This window comes from Oncorhynchus nerka, linkage group LG26 (assembly GCF_034236695.1).
Source record: "Oncorhynchus nerka isolate Pitt River linkage group LG26, Oner_Uvic_2.0, whole genome shotgun sequence".
Lineage (NCBI taxonomy): Eukaryota > Metazoa > Chordata > Actinopteri > Salmoniformes > Salmonidae > Oncorhynchus > Oncorhynchus nerka.
Window position 1 is genome coordinate 21,044,480 of NC_088421.1, and position 14,261 is coordinate 21,058,740.

The following is a 14,261-nucleotide window of genomic DNA, read 5'->3' on the forward strand; positions in this document are numbered from 1 at the left end:
CTTCAACGTGAACTGAGTAGAAGGTCTGAATACTTATGTAAATGTAATATTTCCTTTGTTTATGTACACAAATTTCTAAAAACCTGTTTTTGCTTTGCCATTATGGGGAATTGTGTGCAGATTGATGAGGGAAAACAACTATTTAATCAATTTTATAATACGGCTGTAACGTAACAAAATGTGGACAAAGTCAAGGGGTCTAAATACTTTCCGAATGCACTGTATATACTGTACTGTACAAGGCGTGATAGGATGTTTGTTAATGTATGTATATATAAAGGTATAAACATTGTTATTTTCTATCTTGACTTATGCCTGGTTTATCCAGCAATTAGTGGTCCTGAATATCCATGTGGTGTTAAGAATGAAGAATAATGAAATTATTATATGCTATAAACTGCAATTCAATTCTAATTCTATTCTATATTGCATTATATGCTATCCTATTCTCTATGACAGCGTCAGACTAGTGTTACCTCATCCAGTGTAGAAAGAAAGGAAATCGTCCTTGGAGCAGATCATCAGGAGAGAGAGGAAGCCTCCACCTCCTGTTGTTTGTCCGGGATGCCAAGCTCACGGCACACTGTGCCAGGCCCCATGCGGGCACCCAGGCCGGCCGGAAAAGACAGAGCTGTTGGCCGACTGAGGGATGGCCAGAGCCAACATGACGCCCATGCCAGGGAGAGAAACTGTGTCCAGCTTCAGCTAGCTAACGCCTCGCTCCCCTTCCCCATGGGTGCTGAGCAGACCTCAGGGGAAGGATGCTACCATCAGGGGAGCACTGGTCCATCCGGGCTGCGCCGGCAGACACACATTTTGAGCACAGCCCCCCATGTGGCGGTGAGTGGGAGGTTGTGGCTAGGCAGGCTAGCATTTGGAACAGAGCTCCTAGCCCCAGCTTCTCATGTGGAGGGATACTGCTGCTCCACTGTGTATTCCTCTCTCTCTTATCGCTCTTAACATCGATGGCTAATTTAAGCCAAAGCTCTGCATGCTGCCAGTGAGCACTGAATAACGTGACCACTTTCCATTTCATGTCCCCAGATTAGAGAGAATATCACATGAGGCATGTGTCAATCAGTTTTTTTGCCAGCTCTTTCCAAAATATGCACACTTGACATTAAAAAGTAGAGGAGGCGGTAAAATGAAGGCACTCCGCCATGTTCAAGTTGAACATCTTCACAGAGTTATTGCAATCTAATGGTATTGTGACTTTTCTCTCTTATACAGGAGAGCAAGCTGTCAAATGACAAACTTCCTTAAGTATTCCACTCAGTCTCACACTCAGAAAAGTATAATGGTGTTTTTGTTACGCAGTGTCAGACTTATCATCCGTTTATGTAATACAGCTTTGATTATTCATAAACTAATTAATCCTAATCCTTTTTGTGATATGGCAGATGCATTTAGTACACACTGTGCTGTTGAATTACAGGTTTTACTTAACCATAAAATAATTGGTAATTCTTCTTTAAACTAAATCGGTTTAACTTGCTAAGTTTTAACTCATGTACACCACCAGGTGTAAAAAGTACTGCAAATATGAGCTATTTCTCTGCTCCTCAGTAGACCCGCACCAAATGCTACTGCTCTTATTCTGTCTTTGGCTAGAGAGCCATTTGTTTGCCAGTGTACAATAATGGCGGCGGAAACAGGTGGAATATTGCTGCAGCAGCTCACCCATATGGACCAAAGTCTCACTTGCCAAGTCCAACATTCACACTTACAAGCACATCTGGAGCAGAATCTCCATATTAATTGCCAGTTAATGTGTTTACACACAACAAGGATTAAGCCGTGAGGGAAGTTGGTTGACCTGGGTGGGTCAGAGGAAAGGTGAACACTCAGTTTGACAGACAGAAGGGAGAGGATGTCCAAGACAAGTGTGGGCTGAGGCAAACAACTTATTAAATAAACATGCCAGCTTTTCGACAACATCTGTTGGCACAATGTTGTTCTACTTGTGCTATATTACAGGCTGGCAGTCACGCCCTGACCGTAGATTGCTTTGTATGTTTCTATTTTTAGTTTGGTCAGGGTGTGATGTGGGTGGGTATTCTATGTTTTCTTCTATGTTTGTATTTCTATGTGTTTGGCCTGGTATGGTTCCCAATCAGAGGCAGCTGTCAATCGTTGTCTCTGATTGAGAACCATACTTAGGCAGCCTGGTTTCGCCCTTGAGTTGTGGGTAGTTGTTTTCTGTTTTGTGTATTCAACTGACAGAACTGTTTCGTTTCTTCCTTTCACTTTGTTATTTTGTTTTGTGTGTTCAATCTAATAAATTAACATGGACACTTACCACGCTGCATATTGGTCCGATCCTTCCTACTCCTCAGACGATGAAGAGATTCGTTACACTGGCGCTCGACTACGGCTAACAATTCCAAAACAAAGATGGAGAAATAACTACTTTAGCCCACAATAAAGCTCAAATTGGTCAAGCCCCACTGTATCTCCATCCCGTCTCTCCCTGACACACACCCTGATTAGTGCCGGGATGTCTGACCCACACGAGGCATTTAAAGAGAACAGGCAGCACTTCTTCAGGGGTCAAGCAGACCTCATTTAATCTGAAATAGAAGATAGAGCCAGGCACCTGAGCCCTTTAGACACGCCTCCCCCGTGGTCCTCCTAACGCCTCCCCAAGACTGGCTCCACTGTGTCCTCTCTGTCTCTCAGAGGGTTCAGATTAGACAGGCATCCTAATGAGAGATTTAGTGTATAGAGATAATTATGGGGAAAGGCGACATCTCTCTTAGGCCTAATGAGGGAGATAAGGGTTCTTCAGTGACTCCTCCTCCCACCCTGTCACTGGATGGGCCTTCTAGTTGTCAAACACAATCAGCTGGAAAAACACACTCGCCCAAGTCATGTCTAGACACACGCCAAGTGCAGACACTCCCTCAGACATATCCACACACAAACTGATGAATACACACACAGAGCGATACACACACAGAGAGATACACACACAAACACAGTCCAGTGTGTACTAACCGACACCGGCGGCTACGCTGCTAGCGCACGTCTCTCCTGCCTTTAATGCAATTCCTGATATCTCTGACGTTCCATAAATCAACCACCTGGCAGATTAGGGGGCAAAATGAGTGAACTAAATCAAAAATGTGTGCTCTTGTTTATTGCTTTAGAGAGTTAGCTGGAGAAGCGGAAGCCACCGTGCGATGATGAGGCAGCCCCTCTGGAGATGGCCGTTCACACACACTGGCAGAGGAGCTAATACAGACTTTCATTAGGAGGTACACTCCAACACAGTGTCGTAGTATTTACAGTCTCACACTGGGGAAACAAATAAACTGCGTGATTAACAAGTTTTCCTGATGCCTGGTGCTTCACTGTGCGCACACCAGAGTGCCACCTCGCCGACATAATGATTCTTAATGGTTTCTTAATGACTTCTTAATGACTTCATCAGGAAGATCCTGCAACAGCACATTCTGACAAGCAGGGCCACCCCTGAGACCTAAGATCACACCACAGTGATTCCCTCATGTCGTTTCTGTTCATATAGCGCAAGCTTTAAATCTGCATGGCTGAGATATCTCTGCAGGCCCAAAAGTCAATAGCATCTGATTCATGATTCATTACTACAGACACATGTGACGTGACCTGAGCAGGGAAATACACTACGAAGCAAATAAGGCTGTCAGCTTTGATGTTGGGAATTTCAAAGGAATCATATCAAAATAATTCTTTCAAGTTTAAAGAGATGGAGACATTAAGTGTAGTCAGGGTGAAAAACAGCATACACAAGCCCTGCAGTGACTTTAGAAGTGGTCTGGGACAAAGAGATGGAGACATTAAGTGTAGTCAGGGTGAAAGACAGCATACACAAGCCCTGCAGTGACTTTAGAAGTGGTCTGGGACAAAGAGATGGAGACATTAAGTGTAGTCAGGGTGAAAAACAGCATACACAAGCCCTGCAGTGACTTTAGAAGTGGTCTGGGACAAAGAGATGGAGACATTAAGTGTAGTCAGGGTGAAAGACAGCATACACAAGCCCTGCAGTGACTTTAGAAGTGGTCTGGGACAAAGAGATGGAGACATTAAGTGTAGTCAGGGTGAAAAACAGCATACACAAGCCCTGCAGTGACTTTAGAAGTGGTCTGGGACAAAGAGATGGAGACATTAAGTGTAGTCAGGGTGAAAGACAGCATACACAAGCCCTGCAGTGACTTTAGAAGTGGTCTGGGACAAAGAGATGGAGACATTAAGTGTAGTCAGGGTGAAAAACAGCATACACAAGCCCTGCAGTGACTTTAGAAGGGTCTGGGACAAAGAGATGGAGACATTAAGTGTAGTCAGGGTGAAAGACAGCATACACAAGCCCTGCAGTGACTTTAGAAGTGGTCTGGGACAAAGAGATGGAGACATTAAGTGTAGTCAGGGTGAAAAAAAACAGCATACACAAGCCCTGCAGTGACTTTAGGTGGTCTGGGAAAAGAGATGGAGACATTAAGTGTAGTCAGGGTGAAAGACAGCATACACAAGCCCTGCAGTGACTTTAGAAGTGGTCTGGGACAAAGAGATGGAGACTGTGGTCAGGGTGAAAAACAGCATACACAAGCCCTGCAGTGACTTTAGAAGTGGTCTGGGACAAAGAGATGGAGACATTAAGTGTAGTCAGGGTGAAAGACAGCATACACAAGCCCTGCAGTGACTTTAGAAGTGGTCTGGGACAAAGAGATGGAGACATTAAGTGTAGTCAGGGTGAAAAACAGCATACACAAGCCCTGCAGTGACTTTAGAAGTGGTCTGGGACAAAGAGATGGAGACATTAAGTGTAGTCAGGGTGAAAAACAGCATACACAAGCCCTGCAGTGACATTAGAAGTGGTCTGGGACAAAGAGATTATCTGGGAAAGGACACTTATTGGTGATGTTGTTGACACCTGCCCAGACAAAAGGTTGCTACTCAAACAACTGGTAAAGAATAAAAAGGGGTCGTTGAGCTGAGGAAACACACTGCGGTCGTTGGTTTAAACTTCTCCAAGCATTTAATAACATAGAATTTTCCGGGTCACCTCAATGTCAGTCAACAACAGATACTTTGAAGCGTGAAGTACATTTAGCGTGGGCCATTGGAGACTGGCATGTCACTTCCCGCCAGTGTATACCAGTTAGACTGACAAATTGCTGAGGTAACTGTGGGAGCTAAAAGCTCAGTAACCATTTCATCTAGACCATGTTCTACTGGGAGATTAATACGAGGATCTTGTCTCTCCTTGCATAAATTCATCATTATTTCAGTAAAATATGACTCACAACATTGCTCCATAGACCACTATCCTCTTCATTCCGCTGAGCCACTGACAACAGGTCAAAGATTTATGTGATCAGAAATTTGTTTACATATCCCTTTAAAAAAATACATTTTCAAAATGAAAAGCCCTCCGATATAAATCACGGCTGGGTTAAATAACGTGTCAAGTTGATTTCTGGAAAACAAGCGAGAGAAGCAAATCATTTTATCATATCCATAAGGGTCGTACGGCGGGGCGGGCATTCAATCACGTACGCATTTAACAATTGGTTAACAAATTGTATTGGCAAAGAAGCGGCGACTGCACGGCAAATTACACCTGTCCTGATGGATGTCCTCTTTACGGCCTGGGAAAGCAGGCCGAAGGGCCGTGGAGAGATGACTAGACGTCAGCCAGCCAAGCACTCAAACATGATGCATGGCCAGCCATGTGTCACCGTTTGGCAAAGATGAGAGGAAAATATGCACCTCCCAGATTCCTGGGCACAGATCACAGACAAACACGCTCTCATGTTAATCCATTGACCACAGGGAGGCCGAAGGGGCTTTAGTTTGGGTACGGGGTGATATGATTCCCTTTAATCATTGCTGCACCTGAAGTTCTGTTTGGCCTTTTTGATCAAATGAGGCCAAACGATCAGATTGCCAAACGTGTTCACTACTCCAAAGATTATCTACAGTCAGGTCCAAAATGACTGGCACCCTTGATAAAGATGAGCAAAAAATACAAATACTGAGCTATATTGTATGCTAAAATAATTGGCTAATTATATTATTTCATACTAATAAAATTGCTCAGAGAAAGAGATTTTGTAATATGTTTGTCTCTTAAAAAGATGGGGGTAGAGAGATTTGTCACCCCTGTTTTTAATAACTTTTAATACCTCACCTTGCGAGGATATAATGGCACTGAGCCTTTTCTAAAATGTTTTATGAGATTGGAAAACACAATGGGAGGGATCTTAGACCATTTCTCCATATAGAATCTTTCCAGATCCTTGATATCCTTCTTCTGCTCTTATGTTATTATTTTTAATGAACAAAATACCAAAGCAGAAACACTACAACACAAAACAAAACATACACCACCATCACACACAACAACATGCCCACACTCACCCACAATCACACACAACAACATGCCCACACTCACCCACAATCACACACAACAACATGCCCACACAAACCCACTATCACACACAACAACATGCCCACACAAACCCACTATCACACACAACAACATGCCCACACAAACCCACAATCACACACAACAACATGCCCACACTCACCCACAATCACACACAACAACATGCCCACACTCACCCACAATCACACACAACAACATGCCCACACAAACCCACTATCACACACAACAACATGCCCACAATCACACACGACAACATGCCCACACTCACCCACAATCACACACAACAACATGCCCACACTCACCCACAATCACACACAACAACATGCCCACACTCACCCACAATCACACAACAACATGCCCACACTCACCCACAATCACACAACAACATGCCCACACTCACCCACAATCACACAACAACATGCCCACACTCACCCACAATCACACACAACAACATGCCCACACTCACCCACAATCACACACAACAACATGCCCACACTCACCCACAATCACACAACATGCCCACACTCACCCACAATCACACAACAACATGCCCACACTCACCCACAATCACACAACAACATGCCCACACTCACCCACAATCACACACAACAACATGCCCACATTCACCCACAATCACACAACAACATGCCCACACTCACCCACAATCACACAACAACATGTCTACACTCACCCACAATCACACACAGCAACATGCCCACACTCGCACACAATCACACACAACAACATGCCCACACTCACCCACAATTACACACAACAACATGCCCACACTTGCCCACAATAGCACACAACAACATGCCCACACTTGCCCACAATAGCACACAAAAACACAGGAAATAGCCCTCTGCCTTCCAAAACAATGCTGTGTCCCTGCGCCAGTCGGAACCAGGAAACCCCAACCAGGACCACAGCATTGTGATTGTTGCATCTCCAACAGGAATGTGACATTTCTGGGTGCATTACATGCATCCTGGCAGGAGTGTAATAAGTCCTTATGAATTATATAACAGTGGTAGGTTGTAGGAGCAGGTATGAACATTTTCATGTATCTGTGACCAACAGTTCTCCTCAATTTCTTTCAGTATTTTTCTATGCTCGATGCCTTTGGTTCATCCAGACTCTGTTGAAGTGATTGAATAAGATTTCTGAATTGTAAGAACTATAAGAAATCGGCCACATGCTCCAAATTCCTGATGCCAGTTAAGAACCAGGACTTAAATGTGTCATTAAATGTTGGAGGCGAGGTTACCCCAAATAGGGGTGCTTGGCAATATTGCTTCTTTCCACCTAAATCTTCCCAAATACGATTGTCATTGGATTGTCCGTTTTTTTCTTCAATACCTTGGGCCTGAACAAGTGAATATAGGGTATAACATGTATGTCTTCTATACTCCTCCACGGACAAGGATTGTCTGCTGTACATTGTTTAAGTGAACGCAGTTGTGCAGCCCAGTAATACATCTTAATATGATGCAGTCCAAGACCTCCAGCTTCATAGTGTTAAACAGTCTATTTGACTCTTGAGGTCTTTCCTGTCCAAATAAAGTTGGAGAGCAGGCCATTTATTTAATTTGAAAAGTTGGATGGAATTGAAACTGACAAGGCCTGGAATAAGTATATCAGCATTGGTAATATATCCATTTTGATTATGTTGATCCTACATAACATAGAAATAGGGAGAGATCTCCATCTCTGAACATCAGATTCAAGCCTATCTATTAAAGGACAGTAATTCATTGTATATGCCTCCTCCAGATTGCATGGTATCAGTACACCCAGATATTGCATTAATGTCTTTTTCCATTTCCACTTAAATGTACTTCCTGAGATTGAAAAGTCATAATTAGAAAGTATAAGTAAGGATAAGCAACATAGGCTTTAGTAATTTGGGAAGAAAGTGTCTGTAACTTTCCACTGGGAGTACATCATTACCAGGAGATTTCCTGTTTTGTACATCATTGATGGCCTCCAACAGTTTACCTGGGGTAATGTTTCTATCATATACATTTTCTCTGCTTCACTTATAGTTGCTAAAATGGCCTCATTAAGGAAATAGTTTATATCATCCTTTGAATGTTTTCAGATTGATACAGTTTGTGATGAAAGGTTTTAAAGACTCAGTTATTTCAGAAGTATCCATTGTTCTGCTACCATCTGGGGTTCGAATGCTATGGATGATATGTTCCTCTTCCTTACTTTACCAAGCAAGCATTTTCCCTGCACTTTCACCTTGCTCAACATATTGGTGCTTGGATTTCATGGCAGCAATCTCTGCATACCGGGTGTTTATTGTGCCATATTCAAGCTTCAAAGTGTTCAACTGTTGAAGGATGTCAACCTTTCTATCTAAACTGTGTGGATTGTCTGTTCCAGTATTTCTAACCACAGGTTTTCAATAGGGTTCAAGTCTGGAGATTAAGATGGCCATTGCAAAATGTGGATTTTCTGGTCAATTAACATTTTATTTGTGGATATTGATAGTTGGGCTTATTGACTTGCTGGAAGATCCACTTGCGGCCAAGTTTCAGCCTCCTAGCAGAGGCAAACAGGTTTATGGCTAAACTGTCCTGGTATTGGGCAAAGTACCACAGGACCAGAGGAAGCAGAATAGCCCCATAACATCAGAAATACTATACCATATCTTAGAGGAGGTATGGAGTTATTTTTTCTTATGCAACTTTCTTTGACACCAAACCTGCCACTAGTGTGCGTGGCCAAAGAGCTCTATTTTCATGTCATCCAACGAATGTAAATGCCTGGAGTTTGCTAAACGGCATTGGCACTTGAATTGGAACTGGTGCTATGATCAGACGACATAAAAATAAGGCTCTTTGGCCGCGCACTCCAGTGGTGGTTTTGGCATCGAAATAAGAATGCATTAGCAGAAAAGAACCCTATACCTACCATCTTTCTACAGGTCCTGGGGCCCTTTTTAAGGTCAACAGCATCATGAACTTCACCCAGTACCAGGACATTTTTGCCAAAAACATGGTTGCCTCTGCTAGGAGGCTGAAACCTGGGACGTAAGTAGATCTTCCAGCAAGACAATAACCCCAAGCACACATCAAAATCCACAAATGGTTAATTGACTACAAAAATCAACATTTTGCAATGGCCATCTCAGTCTCCAGACTTGAACCCCATTGAAAACCTGTGGTTTGAATTGAAGAAGGCAGTCCATAAGCGCAGACAAAGGATATCAAGGATCTGAAATAATTATGTATGGAGGAATGGTCTAAGATCCCTCCTAATGTGTTCCCCAATGTCATAAAACATTTTATAAAAAGGCTTAGTGCCGTTATTCTCGTATGGTGAAGTATTGAAAGGTATTTAAAACAGGGGTGCCAATCATTTTGACCCCTATCTTCTTTAGAAATAAATATTACTTGTTAAACAAAATCTGTTTCTCTGAGCAATTATATAAGTATAAAATAATACTTTCCCAGTTGTTTTAGCATACAATATAGCTCAGTATTTGTTACATTTATTTTTTGGTCTTTTTTCCTGACTGTACATTAACTTTTGAGAGAAAAGAAAAATGTAACAGTTTTATGGGTGAGAGAGGAGCCTTATTTGTGAATGTTTTGTTCTGTGTGGCTCCATAGTGTGTCAAAGTCATGCATTGTGACCTTCTTCCAGAGGCCTGTGAAACACATCCTGTATCAATTAGAACACTGGGGAGTCTGACTAGATGTGGAGAGGAGACCTAGAGAACACACAGCTCCACCGCATTGACGATCCACAACAACGTCTGGAGCAACAACACAACACGGACCAACTGACTGACTGGCTAGGTAGCTGGCTGGGGCCCCAAGGTGGACCAGGAATCACTCCTTGTTCCAATTTGCAAGGGGGATTACTTATTTTTCATTATTCCACATTTATATATATATTATTGGGCTCTCCATTCATTTTTTAAAGCACCTGAAGGAAAACCAGATCAAGCAAACTGCATAAATACTGTCAGACGGAATAGATGATGACAGCGGGTCAAGTTGCGAGTGAGTCACGTCTCTCGGCTCCTGGAAGAAAGTGATTACCGTAACACGTCGCTGACAATCTCGCCCAAGATAATCCTATTTCTCACATGGAGCTCAAATTGTATTATGTCACTATGTTTTTCGCATATTGTATCAAAAACTGGATAAAGATATGCACACTATCAGGGAAATTAAGAACAAGAGGAAAAAACGTAGCCCCGGGGTTGGCATTGAGGCATGTCGTTTTGTTGAGCTCTCTGGTTTCTGAGCAAAGATGGTTTCTCTGGCGGTTGAGTAGAAAGAGACAGAAACAGAGAGAGAGAGAGAGAGAGAGAGAGAGGGGGAGGGAGGGAGAACGTGTGGCGTAAAGGCGTGCTCTCCACCCAGATGAACAGATGGCACCGCCTAAGTGCAGAGATTCATTTTATATCTCCATCCCATGTTGCCGCGCGGCAGACGTGGGCTTTCTCTTTTTTCAGATGTTATTTTACAGGATGATGGATACACACGATGCTTAAGCTAATGAGGAGTGGGTGTTTCTTTGTCTTTATTTCCTCCTCTCTCTCTCTCTCTCCCGCTCACTCTGCCTCCCTCTCCCGCTGTCACATCACCTTCCCTTGCAGAGCTCATGCTAGCCATTCTCCCTCAAACCCACGCCTGGAGCTCAAACCTATACAGGCTTTTGGATATGCCCCACAATCTGATTAGTCAGTGTTTACAGCTGGTGTTAAGACCTGGGTGGATTCCTGAACACACAGTTGACTGGATGAAGTGAAGCACAGTGAAGATGATGCTCAAGTAAACACAGCATGTAAGACTTGAACACACTCTCAACAGTCCCTCTGTTACATCCCTTCAAAAGCTACATAAAACCTTGCCGTTCACCAGGAGAGATGGAAATGAGTGCTATGAACAGATGAACAGGAAGAGTCTGAATTGGGAGAGAAGCCAAGAAGGCCCAGCAGCCAATGAGGATGCTCCCACACACCAGGCAGGTAAACTTGTCGGGTCGTTAATGGCTGTTGTTTACTGAAGCCTCCCAATAGAGGAGACTAGCTGACCCATGTCTGCAGCCAGTGAGTGGTACAAATGGCAAACATCTCCTGGAGTCATTATTTATGCAGGAATGCCCTTGGGAGTCTTTGCACTTGTTTACACAGTCACGGCACAGTCCATTCATGACGGCTCCGAGTAAATGAGCCGCTATCCACCAATTTGTCCTGGATGACGAGGCTTTGAGACCCCGCTGCCCAACGCTACTGGGGGAAGGAGGGGGGACGGCACAGAACACAACCCCTCTGTACTGTAAACAACCAACCTGAAACCAGGGACACAAAGACCCAAGGGTATGGGAAAGTTCTGTGGTGCTGACGGGAGCAGATCACAGTGTTTCTAGGATACTTGGATAAAGGGCAAAATCTCTGCCTTTGCTTAGTACTTGAAAATGTGTATACATTAGATATGTCAATGCAAATGATACACAGAGAGAGGAATGATGGAGGGAATTCAATTTGGCACCTAAAGAATTCAAAGCAAAACAACTCCTCCGTACAGTTCTCAGGATCTCCTATAAAGCGGTCAGAAAGAAGATAAGCGTAAGACATGGCTGAGAGGGAGGAAAAATGGGCTAATTTAACATGCTTCCCCCTAAACCACTCCAAACCTCCAGAGTTTAATTGCTGGGAGGCAACATTATCCCCTGCAACATTGTATCTGTCTCTTGGCTGGGATTCAAATGGGTACCTGCTGTATCCACTCCCTACACAATACGGTGCCCACTGAGCCATATAATCCTCTCAGGCCCTCCTCTTCAGGAGAGGCACATTCAAACTCCTCTTCCCCATCTTTGTCATGGTGTTTATTTTGAATAAGAGCAATCAGTACCACCATGTACACCACAACACACCGGTGAGCCATAGAGAAGGTGACACAGAACAGGACTTAAACAAAGAGACTTTTGATTTGCTGCTGAGAGATTTGAGGCTATTTTTCCATTCCTCCCCGCAACTCCCTGGAGTGGCCATATTTCTGCTTATGTTCAAATGTGAATCAGTCACATGGGCTGTTGGATTCCTGCTGAATCATCCTACGCTCCATCACCGAGCAAGCCCTGCGCTTTTCAAAGTAACTACTCTCTATGCAAGAAGAAAACAAACACAAACCCATGCCACGTCTCCTTCTGACACCACTTCCCTTGAAAAGGAAAATGATGACTAGCTTTGAGGTGAGTGTGAAAAGATTCAACACATTTCCACCCAACTGCAGAAACGGACTAATTTGAATGAGATCTATTGTATACTGCAGTTCAGTGATAGATTTGAGTTAAATCAAACATGCGTTCGTAATTCATAGTGAAGTAAACAAGTAACTCTGCTATTTGATGCTGAGAGTGAGACTGTCATTGAGTACACAGGACACAGGGAAAGACTAATTCCTGATAATATTGTCTTTTGGTAGTGTATACAATTTACTTCTTTCTTATAATTTTTATTTTATTTTATATTTTATTAACAATACATAACATTCATATACAAACGACAACATCATACAAACATCAACTACATTACACCTGCCCAGACCCACTAGCCCCCCCCCCCCCCATGTCCGGCGCCCACATCACTTTCTGCCACATGAAGGTTTACATCTGAGAGGACTTTATTCATATGAGGATAAGGAAGCAGTATCCTACATGTTGGTGAAATGAGCCTCGTTCTGTAGTATATGTAACAGCTATCTAGACAGGGTGGTAAATGTTCACATTTGTAACAGTCTTACCTGTCTCAGAGGTCAGTAGATCACTGTTCGCTGGTCTTGGGGCTAATAGTCATTGCCTAGTGCCGTGTAAGTCTTCAGTGGTGCTGCAAGCCTAAGCCAGTCTCAGCATCACTCTGTGGGAAGCAGCGTCTGCGAGACAAAGGACAGCAACATCTGCTATGAAACACTACAGTATGTACTCTATCAAACATCCCATTTATAGGTCTGTGTGGAACCATTCTGACACTGTGGCTCCTCCTCACACAGGGCTACAGTAGTTTCCCTGATACCACTTCATGTGGTAATGTTGCTTCGCCAGGGGAGGTATGGCTAATGCTGCCTTAGCTTGAGGCTGTATTATAAGTGGCACACTCAGCATAATATACAGTAGTGTTACTGAGTGAGAGGAGCTATTTTAAGCATCCACTTGTGTTGGCAAATATTAGTGGAATGAAACTAGTTTTGTCTATTAAATTGATATTCATAGGCTAGCCCTGTATTAGCACAGGAGACTAACCATAGAAGCTATATGTCAACAGGGATAACCTTCTGTTTCATTGTTAGGGAAAATGCATTCAGAATGCAATCAAATAACAAGGGAGCACAGGCTGAACATGAAAGGCTACATGAAGGAACACAAGCTCCTTCTAGAGGTCACATACACATAACAATGATACACTGCTGACAAGGGGAAAATATGAGGACTTTTGAAGCACTGTGGAAATGTATGAAGAAACGGATGTAAGGGTCATTTTACAGAGCAATACCATTAACACTGCTGCCCTTGTCTGTACTGGAACAGACACACACGCACACGAGCACACACACACACACTTTTACTCTCTCTATTACACACACACACGCACACTTTTACTCTCTTTATTACACACACACACACACACTTTTACTCTCTTTATTACACACACACACACACACACACACACACACACACACACACACACACACACACACACACACACACACACACACACCTCCCCACAAAACAGCATTTGTCTCTCTTCATTCCTTCTCTTTTCTCCTCTGAGTAGGAGAGGTGGACATTTTAACTGCGTCTGCCAGGA

General features: G+C 43.4%; 1 long non-coding RNA gene across 1 annotated transcript in view; it reads right to left on the minus strand.

Annotated features, from left to right (window-relative positions):
• The window catches only part of LOC115110701 (uncharacterized), a 364,514-nt gene that overhangs the window by 202,905 nt on the left and 147,348 nt on the right, over positions 1-14,261 (minus strand). Inside the window, exon 3 of the long non-coding RNA XR_010461294.1 lies at positions 13,201-13,329. This is a non-coding gene — a long non-coding RNA (uncharacterized LOC115110701). The remainder of the gene's footprint in view (positions 1-13,200; positions 13,330-14,261) is intronic.